Here is a 14,379-nt window from a genome sequence, read left to right as displayed (position 1 = left end):
CCTGCAATTGCCATACCATTTTTACATGCAGTTTTTGTTTATTGCCTGCTATTATTTTGTGGCCAAGAGACAGAGACGTTTTCCCCTATTGCTAATTTCCACCCACACTGAATCAACCTTTTCTCCACAGAATCTACATGTCTCACTATTGCCCTGATGTCATCCTTAAATATCAGAGTTACACCACCTCATTTTCCTTTCTGCCTGTCCTTCCAGATAGTTTGATATCCTCACATATTTAAATTCCAGTCATAACCACCCTGCAACAGTCAGTAAATCATATCCATGAGTGAAGACTTGTGACATCAACTCTTACCTTGTTTTGAATGCATTCAGGTAAGGTGCCCTTATGGCAGTTTTTATAAATTTGAATCCTAAAACCTCAAGAACTTTTGTTTAAAAGCCATTCTTTCTGTCACAATCTGATTTCCACTCATCTGGGTGGAAAGCAAGCAGCTGAGCAATGTAGCACTATTTGATTCTGTTTTCCCTTAAGCCCTCACCCACTTTAGTTAATGGCACAAGCTTTCAAACAGGTGCAATACTTATTCAGTATAAATTTGAATAGGAAATGGGATTATGATTTGTTTAAACAAATCATTCATATTTTCAATCTAACCTAGGCTATAGTCTATTATACATTAATCTTTTGATGAAAGATACGCTATTTTTTTAAATGATAAAGATGGAAAGTTATAGTGCTCAATGCTTTTCACAAACTACACAAATCATAATGGAAAAAAATGAGTGCAGATGCGGGAGATCAGAGTCAAAAAGGTGTAGCGCTGGAAAAGCACAGCCAGTCAGGCAGCATCAAGGTGCAGGATTCTTGATGAAGAGCTTACACTCTGGCATAGACAGAACACAGGAGGCTAACACCTTCAACATATTGTCTAGCTAACACCAATTGTTTTACAGTTAACCCGAGAATGCAACTTTTTAAAAAAATTTGTGATTTACACATGAAAGTGAAACTATCATGATATTCGAACAGATGAAAGACAACAGACAATCAAGCTTTTTTTCAATGTATAATTTCAGTTACATCACACTAAATTTTTGCTATAAAATTCTGTGCCTTACAATTGTGTCCTCCACAACCACCTGAAGGAGCGGTGCTCCGATAGTTAGTGTACTTTCAATTAAACCTGTTGGACTATAACCTGGTGTTGTGTGATTTTTAACTTTGTACAATAACAAAGATACATTGAAATATAAACAGTTCTTAAGGTTAAAGGAATCAAAGGATTGGGGAGAAAGTGGGAACAGGAGTTGAATGTGCATTGGGGACCTGGGAAGCGAAAATCATGGAGGTGGTGGAGGGCGTGGTTGGTGTCCCGAACATAGGTGGGGAGTTCTTGGACTAAGGGAGACAGGACCGTGTCAAGGTATGCAGAGATGAGTTCTGTGGGGCAGGAGCAGGCTGAGGCAGTGGGTCCGCTGGGGCAGTCAGATTTGTGGATTTTGGGCGGGAGGTAGAAACGGGCGGTGGCCAAGGATCTCCTGCTCCTTGGATGCTGCCTGACCTGCTGTGCTTTTCCAGCAACACATTTTCAGCTCTGATCTCCAGCATCTGCAGTCCTCACTTTCTCCAGAGTTGAACGATCAATCATCATACTGAATAGCACAGCATGCTCAAAAGGGATTAATCATCTATTCCATCTCAGATTTTCTATGTTTCAACACCAACATCAGCTTAGATACTGTTAAGAGTATGCAAATGAGTGTTCTTAGCAAGGGTATGGTAGAGTGTTCAGAAACATATCCTAGGGGAGTCCAGAACTAGAGGGCATAGGTTTAGGCCAAGAGGGGAAAGATATATAAAGGAAGGAGTTAAAAACAATGACTGCAGATGCTGGAAACCAGAGTCTAGATTAGAGTGGTGCTGGAAAAGCTTTATACCACTCTATAAAAAAAGGAAGGACGCAAGGGACAACTTTTTTCCCCACAGTGGGTGATGCATGTATAGACTAAGCTGCCAGAGGAAGTGGTGGAGGCTGGTACAATTACAACATTTAAAAGGCATCTGGATGTGTCTGTGGATAGGAAGGGTTTGGAGGGATATGGGTCAAGTGCTGGAAAATGGGACTAGATTAGGTTAGGATATCTGGTCAACATGGACTAGTTGGACTGAAGGGTGTGTTTCCATGCTGTATATCTCAATGACATCAAAATTGCAGTCAGCCAAGTTTATCTCAGTTGCCAGGGAGAGAAATGAAGTTGTTAACTAGGGAATGGAATTTCACAGGAACAAAATAAGCTTTCCAAATATTTATGGTTCAAATCATTTTCTTTGTATCAAAATCCCTCAATTTCACGAAGTCTGGCTGACAATTTAAGTTTTAACACTAACTCAATCATATAACTGCAACAGACAAATATTTAAATAATGGTTCAAACCTAGAGTCATACAGTATAGAAGAGGCCCTTCAGACCCTTGTACCACCATACAAGACACGATCTACACTAGCCCCACTTTCCAGCACTAGGTCCATAAGCATGAAACGTGACCAAACAGAAAAACTGCATCGAAACAGCTTTTAACCAACACTCTCACCATTTCCCAATAGGGTAGAAAATATCCTCGAAAATGGTAGATAGGACCCGGCCCAACACCCGAGTGACACTGAATCCCAGCTCCTTTCCTGTGATGGAACAGATACGGTGGGACTGGTCAAGGATGCGGACAGAGTGTATGAACTGGGGGTAGGAAGGATAAATAAAGCATCGCGAGTGATTAGGGCAAGACACTGCACCATGAATGCTCGCGTTTGGCTGAACTGCGAAAATCCCTGGTCACGCACTGAAGAGAAGCGGTAAAGAAGGAGAAGGTTTTCCCACACCCCTCGGGCTGCCTGGGGATGGGGGATGGGGACGAAGGGCGGAGGATTGGGGGTCTCCACAGCAGTTCCCTCCGACCACACAGTAGTCTCCATTCGGCTGCCTGTTGTTTCCTCTCTACTAACGTCTTCCCGCGCACCCTCCTCCGCAGTAGCAACCCCGTTTTCAGACATTAGAAAGTACATTTTGTTTTCCTTACCCCACCCGACAGAACGAATACCGTTAAAGATTACCCATCACCCAGCAGCACTGAATCCGCCCGACACACTGCACTGGCAAACTCCTCCGGGCTGCGCCTGCGCACCACTCCCTCGGGAGGTGCATACGTAGAGGTTGGACGTAAGGAGCTCCCGAATGAAATCAAAGACCGTTAGGTTCAAGTGGCCGTTCATTTGATTCAACTGCTCATCCTCTTTAACCTTTAATATCCCGTCCATTCGAATCAAATATCCTAGTCATTAGATTTGAATATCCCATTGTTTAAAATTCAAATATCCCGCCCGTTAAATTTCAACATTTCACCCGTTAGATTGTTGGATTCAATATCCTTTCTGGTAAATATTGCAGCCCTTAGGTTTAAATAGAGTCATAGAAATGTACAGCACGGAAAGAGACCCTTCCGTCCAACTTGTCTATGCTGATCTAGTCCCAGCTACCAGCACCCGGCCCATACCCCTCCAAACCCTTCCTATTCATATACCCATCCAGATGCCTTTTAAATGTTGCAATTGTACCAGCCTCCACCACTTCCTCTGGCAGCTCATTCCACACAGGTACCACCCCTCTGCGTGAAAAAGTTGCCCTTTAGATCTCTTTTATATCTTTCCCCTCTCATTCTAAACCAATGCCCTCTAGTTCTGGACTCCCCTCCCCAGGGAAAAATCATCTCTGTTTATCCTATCCATGATCATCTCTATAGTATTATAAACCTCAATAAGGTCACCCCTCAGCCTCAGACATTCCAGGGAAAACAGGCCCAGCCTATTCAACCTCTCCCTATAGCTCAAATCCTCCAACCTTGGCAACATCCTTGTAAATCTTTTCTGAACTCTTTCAAGTTTCAAGTTGAACCTCTTAATTTCACGATTTGGGGATGCCGGTGTTGGACTGGAGTGTACAAATCGCACAACACCAGGTTATAGTCCAACAGGTTTAATTGGAAGCAACTAGCTTTCAGAGTGCCGCTCCTTCATCAGGTGGCTGTCGAGTGCACAATTGTAAGACACAGAATTTATAGCAAATGTTCACAGTGTGATGGTACAGAAGCCACAATTGGACTATATACACACACCCTCTCACAGACTTAGATACTTTACACTCACACACATTCTCTTACACAGACACCCACAACCCCCCACCCCAAACACACACACGCACCCTCTCACAGACTTAGAACACTTTACATTCACACATACATATACACTCTTTCCCACAGACACTCACAAACCCCCACCCCAGACACACACACATACACATTTGTGGGGTGAATTTGTACTTGCAGAGTTACATTGTACTTTGCTCAAAGACTGTATGAATCCATGTAAGACTCTGTTAACTCATTTTTTAGATTAGAATTAGTCTAAATATTATGCAACAGACAGGGGCTAACACCTTCAACATCTTTCCTGCACTGACACCAATTGTTACAGTAAACCTGAGAATGTAACTTTAAAAAAAAGTGTGATTTACATATGAAAGAAGTGAAAGTATCATGGTCATTCTAACAGGTGAGAGACTTAATAAACAATTTATAATTTCAGTTACATCACGCTGAACTTTTACTATAAATTCTGTGTCTTCCAATTGTGCACTCCACAGCCACCTGATGAAGGAGCGGCACTCCGAAAGCTCGTGCTTCCAATTAAACCTGTTATCTGATTTGTAACTCTTAATTTCAAACATTCTGCATATTAGTCAAATTTCTGTCTGTTAGATTTAAACATTCCAACCCTTAGGTTTTAAATGTCCCACAGCTTAGATTCAAAGTACCAGATTAAAATACCCCAACCTTCTTTAAATATCCTTCAGATTCAAATATCACATGCAATAGATTCAAATTCCTGCCTGTTAGAGTCAAATATCCCAATATTAGATTTAAATCTCCCACCCAATAGTTTCTAATATCCCACTTATTTAATGCAAATATCTCATCCATTACAATCAATTATTCCACCTGTTAGATTTAAATATCTCACCCAACAAATTTAAATATCCTGTGCGTAATGGTGTATTATTTAAATAAAGAAAGGATGCAGAAAGCAATGGAGTGATGGGGGTGGGAAGAGGGAAAGAAGTCTTTGTCCATGAGTCACAACAAATTAACATCCAAGATCAGTGGATAAGAGGGAAGGTCAGTTTCAAATGGAATGAAATAAAAAAGTAGGGTAGTTTTGCTACCACCATACAAGGTAATAGACCACAGCTAGAAAATTGTGAACAAATTTAGACCCTGTGTCTAAGGGGAAAAATATATTGGCATTGGGAGGCAGTCCAGAGAAATTTCACTAGGTTGAAAACAGCTATAGAGGAAGTGAGAACTGGAGATTAGATTGAAAAGGTGTGGAATGTGATTGCTGTTAAGTCTTTCTTTTAAATTGGGTTGCAGGTTTCAATACATTAATATGAAAATCCCAGAACTTCTTTCAAGTCACATTCCTGAGATAACTTAAGATTTTATTTAAAAAAGTGACATCTCAGCTCAGACAATGCATTAAAGTTTGAGGTTAGAGTCTGTATTCCAATCTTGAGTCAGACTGGTTCTATTTCCAAAGTAGGAATTTATAAAATGTCACATGGATTGACTAAAGGTTGTGATTTTTGAACAAAATAGAATGTATGTACAAATACAATTCTGCAAATGCAAATTCACCCCATAGACTTACGTGTGTGTTGCTTGTGAGGCGGAGACACTGTGTGTGTGCGTGCACATGCTTGATAGATTGTGATTGTGAGAGGGTGCGTGTGTATGAGAGAGGGTCTGCATGTGTATGTGAGAGAGATGATATAGTGTATTGGAGTCACCTGTAGTGTGTCATGATACCAAGGTCCAGATGAGTCCATTCTCATGGGTACTGAACTTGGCTATCAGTCTCTGCTCCATCATTCTGTGTCATTGCATATCCTGAAGTTTGCCTTGGAGGATGGTCACCCAAAGATCCGAGGCCAAATGTACGCTCTGGCAGAAAACCCCTTTCAAACTTACATGGTTTCCTGAAGGGTTTCTCTTGCAGTCTCTAACTGCCATCTTTACAAATCAATAGTTTATAGAATTTTTACATGGTCAGTCCTACCTTATTCTCTGCTTTGTTGCTGCCCGCCCTGACTGTTTGACTCACTTTTTTCAACTGTACCAGTCTCAGATTGATGCCTTTCCTCACCATCTCCCTGGGTCCCAACCCCCACCTTACTAGTTTTAATCCCTCCAAACACCTCTAGCAAATTCCCCCCACAAGTATATTAGTCCCTTTCCAATGCAGGTTCAATTCCTCCTTCTTGTACAAGTCAGTTCTACCCCAGAAGAGATTCCAGTGACCCAAAAATGTGAAACCTTCTTCCATACACTAGCTCCTCAGCCACGCATTCATCTGCTCTATCCTCCTATTCCTACCCTCACTAGCTTGTAGCACCATAAGTAATCCAGATATTACTGCCCTCAAGGATCTCCTTTTTAATTCATGACTAACTTTCTATGTTTTCTGTTCAGAATCTCAACCTTTCCCCTTCCTATAAAGTTGATTCCAATATGTACAATGACCTCCTGCTGGACACACTCCCCCTTGAGAACATTCTGCACCATCTCTGAGATGCCCTTGATCTTGACATCAGGGAGGTAACACACCATTCTGATTTTTCACTGCTGGCCACAGAAACGTCTGTCTGTGCCTCTGACTAGAGACCCCCCTAATACAATCAATCGCTTGGAACCTAGCATACCCTTCATTACATTAGAGCCTGCCTTGATTCCAGAAACATGTCTATTTGTGCTACATTCCCCTGAGAATCCATCACTTCCTATGTTTTCCAAAACAGCATACTTGTTTAAAATGAGGACAGCCACCGAAAACTCCTGTACCACCAGCCTACCTCTCTTACTTTCCTGGAGTTCATCCCACTACGTGACTGTTTCTGTGATGTTTCTCCCTTCCTATAACTGTCATCCGTCTCACCCCCTTGCTGTTGTAAGTTCCTCATCCATTTGACAGAGTTCCATTTTTTAAAAAAAGGTTATTGCAGTAACTGGCAGGATGGGGGTAACATACTAGCATGAAAAGAAAATTGAATGCTGATGGAAAACAGAGAGTATGGATCTTTTTCAGATTGATTGATGTGACAAGTGGAGTCCATAAGTGCTGGACCCTCAACATTTTATAACTCATATCAATAACTGAAAGATAGGATGGAAAATATTTTAAGAAATAAACATAAAGAGTTTGCACACTGATAAGGTTGAATGAATTGTCATAGACCAGGCCAGACCACTCAAAACATTTCAAGAAAGTAGCCCAGACCCTAACTTCACTAGTTAATTTGAGCAGGTATAATGCAGATATTCCAGGAGGATTGCAGCTGGTCAAACCATTTAGTTTTAAACAAAACAGAATTAATTTCCAAGATTACCGAATGAAACACAAACAAAAGCAAACAGAATACAGAATAACGTAACCTATCCAAAAACCTAACAGACTATTCCCAACTTAATGATGCTGTTCCAAATACTTGCAACAATCCCGAATAACACCCCTTGGTACAAAAGGTAAAATCAAACACAGGGTCTTACTGGTGGGAGCAAGATGACAGCGTGAAACATCCTCTTCCATGTAACTGTTTCTTGGATCAACAGCCTCAAACACTACCTGACTGCTTTCAGTAAATAGAGTCAAGAGTGTGGTGTTGGAAAAGCACAGTAGGTCAGGCAGCATCTGATGAGCAGGAAAATCAACGTTTTGGGCATAAGCCCTTCATCAGCCTCTTCCATTCCTTCATTTCGAACGTCGATTCTCCTGATCCTCAGATGTTGTTTGACCTGCTGTGCTTTTCCAGCACCACACTCTTGACTCTTGACAGCATCTGCCTAGTTGTTTTCAGTTAATAAACAGACTGTCAAAACAAAGTCAAACCGGGGAAAAGCTGAACTGGGAGAATTGACCACTCCCCTTTCATTGTACAAGTGTTTGTTTTTAAACTTGAAAATCTTTTGCCCGAGACAGTATCTGTTAGCTATAATCAAATTGGACCTGAAACCCATCAAACACAAACTTTTCAGAACCTGTACTTTTACGAACCCCTGAGAGAAAAAAAACAGGGACAAGAAAGCATCATCACAGAATGTGTAAAAACCTGACAGATGGAGTATAATTTGGGAAAATGTGAAATTGTTTACTTTGGCAGAAAGAATAACAAAGCAGTGTATTAATTAGATGGAGAATAACTACAGAATATCGAGTTGCAGAGGGATCGACATGTTCTAGATTGTGAGTCACTAAAAGCTTATGACTCACAGTTCATGTGTCTTCTCCAACAACTACAAATTTTTCTGAGTCACTCCTTGATCTTAGGAATCAAAGGGTGCTGTGCCAGCAGGAGACAAGGCCTACCCTGTGATGCTGCTGAGTGCTCATGGCAGGTAGGACATTGCATTGCTTGGTGCCATTCTCTTAAGTGCATGATGGACAGAATAAACAGCAGGTCTTACCAGTGTGAGTGTCTCACTGTTTTTCCAGGCATCTTTTTGATACATAACTCATAAAATTCCAGATTGTGGGTTATGTGGTATGTTCAATTTTGAATCTGACTGTTAACTCAAAATGGCATAAGGTCTAACTATTGTGTTATGTAGTTCAGCAATAATGGAATGAATGTGTTTCAAGAGATCATTTGGAGATCATGTGGTAATTCATTCCAGAGAAGGACACAGAGAGAGCAAATCATATTTTTACTTGGGTTTAACTTGCTCAATCCTTCTGTTAAAAATGAACATGCTGCATATTTTTCAATATCTTTAAATATGAAAGTAATTTGTTAAATGGTTAATATATGCAAGATAGTTAGATTAAATTGAGTTTATATAGGTTGGTTAATATATGCAAGATAGTTAGATTATATTGAGTTTATATAGGTATCTACCTATTTGTCTTCTAAGAAGCTTGCGAAGTACTAGTTAGTTAATTCCACATGAAATACATGAAATGGAATAGAAGGAAATATGTTCTGCTTAGGATTCTACATCTTCAGTAATAAGTTGGGAAAAGTATAGTATTCCAGGAGAGTTTTATTTTACTCGGTTCAGTGCTACTGGACACTATCTATAATCTGGTTGGAGAGTTTGAAACCACAACCATCTCTGCCAATGATAGAGCAGAACTAGATCATGATTTTCAGAAGTGGCAAATCGTCCACCTACGATACCAACACATACTGCATAGTGAAGTAATTTGGGTTTTTCAGCAATAGAACATCTCAAGATAGTCAATTTAAAATGTGCTGTGATAGAAGTATCTTACAATATAAGGTATTTCATGTGACTTTGTACATAAGAAAGAAAACTATGTATAGTATTCAGGTTAAGTAGGGTGAGAAGATAGGTGATAATTGAACCATTTTGAGGAAAGGAGGAGAAAAAATGTGTTGAAAAAGAAAGAGTGGAATTCCTTGTTTTTATATTGAAACATTTTTCAATAATCAAAGAAATTACAAACTGCAGTTGTTACTTTGAATATTATTATACAATTATTAATCAAATAATTTTTTTTGTATATTTTATGCAAATTTATACCTTCTAGAAATGGGCAAGGGGATCATGTCTCCCAATAGCAACTAAGAACTGTTTGCCGCCTGGTGGAGTGAATTGAAAATACCTATTCTGAGAAATTAATGAACAACAACATGTCTTGTCCAAAACAAAGGAGAATTCAAAAGTTGTGAGGTTAAAGTACCTGCTGCCTGCTTGTCAAACTTACTAGCTTTTTTAGTCATTCAAGGCACCAACAGGAAGTATGTCGTACAATCTTACTTGAATCCCAGTGTGATCTTAGAACGCAAAGCCATCCAATGGCAAACTCACGTAATAATGAAATCTACCAGGATTGATTTTAAGAGGCAATGTAGATTGTATTGTTCATATTAATCATTGTTTTTTGATTTTTTTTGCAATAAAAGGCAATTTAGAAGTGTAAACAAACAAAGTCTCACAAAAGCAGGATCAAAGGAGATTATTGAGGTTGCAGAAAAGGTAGAATGCAGTGGGACTCATCCACAATAAATGTTCAAGGAATGATATTGAATCTTCAGAGCTGCAGAGAATCATGAACTGAGCTACAGCCAGTGGAATTCATTCTCGTAAAGTTAAAGTGTGGGACCAACAAATGCAGCAAACCTTGGATATCGAAACTAGGCAGGACTGATTAAAGAGAAAAAGGGAGACTTATGCCAGATACTGAGGGCTAAAAACAGCAGAAACTCCAGAGGAGTATAGGGTGTGCCCGGGCAAAGAGGAGCAAAAAGGGAGCATGGAAGGATAATGGAGGTAAAATGAAGGAAAGTCCTAAATTATGGAACCCAGGCTGTTGAGTGAGACAAAAGAGGAAATAGCAGAGGGATTGGTAATAATTTTCAATTCCTCTTTGCCCACAGGAGAGGTGCCAGAGGACTGGAAGACACCCTATGTTGGAGCAATATTCAAAAAGTGAGCAAAAGATAAACCAGGAGACAACAGACCAGTCAGTCAAACCTCAGTGGTAAGTATTCATAGCAATTCAGAGGAACAGTCCAACACTGGCTCCTCCAAATCAAAACAGACGGCAGAGTTAATCTGCATTTGGAGTGGCAGAGATTAATCAATAGTCAGCATGGTTTTGTTAAGGTGAGGATATATCTGAACGACTTAATTAAATTTTTCAAAGAGATGACCAAGTGTGTAAATGAGGGCAATGGAATTGACAAAGTTGACTTGGACTTCAGAAAGATTTTTAATAAGGTCCCAGAGGGGAGAATGAGAGCAAAGGTAACAGCCCATGGAAGTCAAAGAAATTTGGCAAATTGAATCCACAATTGACTGAGCAGCAGGAGACAAAAGGCGGTGTCTTTGGGACTGGAAGCCAGCATCCAATGAGGTTCTGCATGGATTGGTGTTGAGGCTTTTCCTGTTTATTGTTTCTACAAATGAGTTAGACCTGAATGATTAGTAAATTCACAAATGATATAAATATTGGTCAGGTGGTAAGTAGTGAGGATGATAGCCTTACACAACAACAAAATTATATGAACTTACCTCGTGTTCTCAGCAGTCTCGATGTTCAGGGGCCTGCCTGGAAGATAAATTTATAATTATATAAACTTACCTCATGAATACACGAAGTGCACGCTGAGCAGGAGTGGACACAGGACTGCTGAGTAAGTGAAGTAATATATTTGGATGGTTGCGTAACCCAAAACACTACTTAGGTATTGTGTCCCACCCATCCTCCTCCTCTAACCAATAAAAAAAGATTCTGTGTGCTGGATTGGTAAGGTAACTAGTTTTTTATATTCTTTATTTTACTCAAGTCTCTGTGGGAATTTAGAACAGTGGGGATGGGCAGTTAGAGCAATTGAATGTTCCTCCTGCAGAATATAGGAGGTAAGGGTCACCACTCGTGTCCCTGCTGACTGCATCTGCTGGAAATGCACCCAATTCAAGCTCCTCGAAAATCACGTTATGGAACTGGAGCTGGAGCTGGAGCTGGATGAACTTTGGAGGGGGTCATTCAGAGGAATTACAGAGTTACAGAGTCACACTTCAGGTACAAGAAAGAGGCAGATGGGTTACAGTCAGGGGACAGAAAGGGAACAGGCAGTGCAGGGAATCCCTATGGCCATTCCCCTCAATAATAAGTATACCATTTTGGATACTGTTGGGGGAGATGACTTAAGCCATGGGACACGGGTATCTGGCACAGAGTCTGTCCCTGTTGCTCAGAAGGGATGGGGGATATCAGCAGAGCATTAGTCATTGGGGACTCCATAGTTAGGGGAACGAGAGATTCACGGTTGATGTGTTGCCTCCCAAGTGCCAGGATCGTGTCTTCAGAACCTTGAAGTTGGGGGGGGGGGGGGAGGAGAAGCAGTCCCAAGTCATGATCCACCGAGGTACAAACAACATGGGTAGGAAAAAAGATGGAGATGTAAGGCAGAAATTCAGGGAGCTAGGGTGGAAGCTTAGTGCTAGAACAAACAGAGTTGTTATCTCTGATTTGCTGTCGTGCCACATGCAAGTGATGCGAGGAATGGGGAGACAGAGGAGTTGAATATGTGGCTACAGGGATAGTGCAAGAGGGAGGGTTTTGGATAGCTGGTAATTGGGGCTCATTCTGGGGTAGGTGGGGTCTCTACAAACAGAATGGGTACTAATATCCTAGGAGGGGAATTTCATAATGTTATTCAGGAGAGTTTAAACTAATTCAGCAGGGGGATGGGAACCTAAATTGTAGTTCCAGTGTCCATGAGGGTGAGAGCATTGAGGTCAGAAATATGGTTTCAAGGTTGCAAGAGTTCATTGTCAAGCAGGAAAGTGATTTGAAGTGTGTCTACTTCTGCGCTAAGAGCATCCGGAATAAGGTGGGTGAGCACGATGCACCAGGACTCGGGTTCAATCTCTGTCTCAGGTGACTGTGTGGAGTTTGCACATTCTCCCCGTGTCTGTGTGGGTTTCTTCCGGGTGCTCCAGTTTCCTCCCACAGTCCAAAGATGTGCAGGTCAGGTGAATTAGCCATGTAAAATTGCTCATAGTGTCAGGTACATTAGTCAGGTGTAAGTGTAGGGTAGGCCTGGTGGGTTGCTGTTTGGAGTGTGGGTGTGGACTTGTTGGGGCATAGTGCCTGTTTCCATACTGTAGGGATTCTAATCAAACTTGCAACATGGGTTGGTACCTGGGATTTCGATGTTGTGGCCAATTCAGAGACATGGATAGAGCAGAGACAGGAATGGTTGTTGCAGGTTCTGGGATTTAGGTGTTTCAGTAAGAACAGAGAAACTGGTAAAAGAGGGGGAGGTGTGTCATTGTTAGTCAAGGACACTATTACGGTAGCAGAGAGGGCATTTGAGGACTCATCTACTTAGGTAGTTTGGGCTGAGGTTAGAAACAGGAAAGGAGAGGTCAACCTGTAAGTAGTTTTCTATAGGCCTCCAAATATTACCAGAGATGTAGAGGAAAGGATAGCAAAGATAATTCTGGAGAGTAAAATAGTTGTTATGGGGCCTTTAACTTTCCAAATATTGCTGAAAAATGTGTTGCTGGAAAAGCGCAGCAGGTCAGGCAGCATCCATGGAGCAGGAGAATCAACATTTCGGGCATAAGCTGCATTCATTTCTCCAGCTTCCTCATTTCCCCTCCCCCCACCTTATCTCAGTCCCAACCCTCGGACTCAGCACCGCCTTCTTGACCTGCAATCTTCTTCCCGGCCTCTCCACCCCCACCCCCTCTCCGGCTTATCACCCTCACCTTAACCTCCTTCCACCTCATTCCCAATGCCCCTTCCCCAATTTCCTCTTCCCTACCTTTTATCTTAGCCTGCTTGGCACACCCTTCTCATTCCTGAAGAAGGGCTTATGACCGAAACGTCGATTCTCCTGCTCCTTGGATGCTGCCTGACCTGCTGCGCTTTTCCAGCAACACATTTTTCAGCTCTGATCTCCAGCATCTGCAGTCCTCCCTTTCTCCTACTTTCCAACTATTGACTGGAAATTCCATAGTATGATTACTTTAGAAGGGTCAGTTTTTGTCCAAGGTGTGCAGGATGGTTTCCTGACACAGTATGTAGACAAACCAACAAAGCGCGAAGCCATATTGGATTTGATACTGGATAATGAAGTGTTAGATTTGGGGGCAGGTGAGCACTTTGGTGATAGTGACCACAATTCGGTTAGGTTTACTTTAGCGATAGGAAGGGAGAGGTATATGCCACAGGACAAGAGTTATTGCTGGGAGAAAGGAATTATAATGCGATTAGGCAAGATTTAGGATGCATAGGATGGGGAAGGAAACTGCTGGGGATGGGCACAATTGAAATGTGGAGCTTATTCAAGGAAGAGCTACTATGGGTCCTTGAAAAGTATATGCCTGCCAGGCAGGGAGGAAATGGCCGAGCGAGGGAGCCGTGGTTTACTAAAGGAGTTGAATCTCTTGTCGAGAGGAAGAAGAAGGCTTATGTGAGGGTGAGACATGAAGGCTCAGTTTGGGTGCTTGAGAGTTACAAGTTTTTCAGGAAACACTTAAAGAAAGAGCTAAGAAGAGCCAGAAGGAACCATGAGAAGTCATTGCCAGGCAGGATCAAGGAAAACACTAAAATTTTCTATAGGTATATCAGAAATAAAAGCATGACTGGAGAAACATTAGGGCCAATCAAGGATAGTAATGGGAAATTGTGTGTGGACTCCAAGGAGATAGGGGAAGCGCTAAATGAATATTGTTCGTCAGTATCCCCACTGAAAAAAGACAATATTGTCTAGGAGAATACTAAGATACAGGCTACTCGACTAAATGGGACTGAGGTTAACAAGGAGGTG

The 14,379-nt window shown here is 41.5% G+C and overlaps 1 protein-coding gene across 1 annotated transcript in view; it reads right to left on the bottom strand.

Moving 5' to 3' along the window:
- Positions 1 to 3,123, bottom strand: part of LOC132824441 (multiple PDZ domain protein) — a 381,408-nt gene extending 378,285 nt beyond the window's left edge. Inside the window, exon 1 of the mRNA XM_060838941.1 lies at positions 3,041 to 3,123. The gene's annotated coding sequence lies outside the window, so the exon portion shown is untranslated. The remainder of the gene's footprint in view (positions 1 to 3,040) is intronic.
- Between the last annotated feature and the right edge of the window lie 11,256 nt (positions 3,124 to 14,379).

This window comes from Hemiscyllium ocellatum, chromosome 2, assembly GCF_020745735.1.
Source record: "Hemiscyllium ocellatum isolate sHemOce1 chromosome 2, sHemOce1.pat.X.cur, whole genome shotgun sequence".
Taxonomy (NCBI): domain Eukaryota; kingdom Metazoa; phylum Chordata; class Chondrichthyes; order Orectolobiformes; family Hemiscylliidae; genus Hemiscyllium; species Hemiscyllium ocellatum.
Note: the sequence above shows the minus strand (reverse complement) of the source record. Positions and strands in the feature narration are given on the sequence as shown.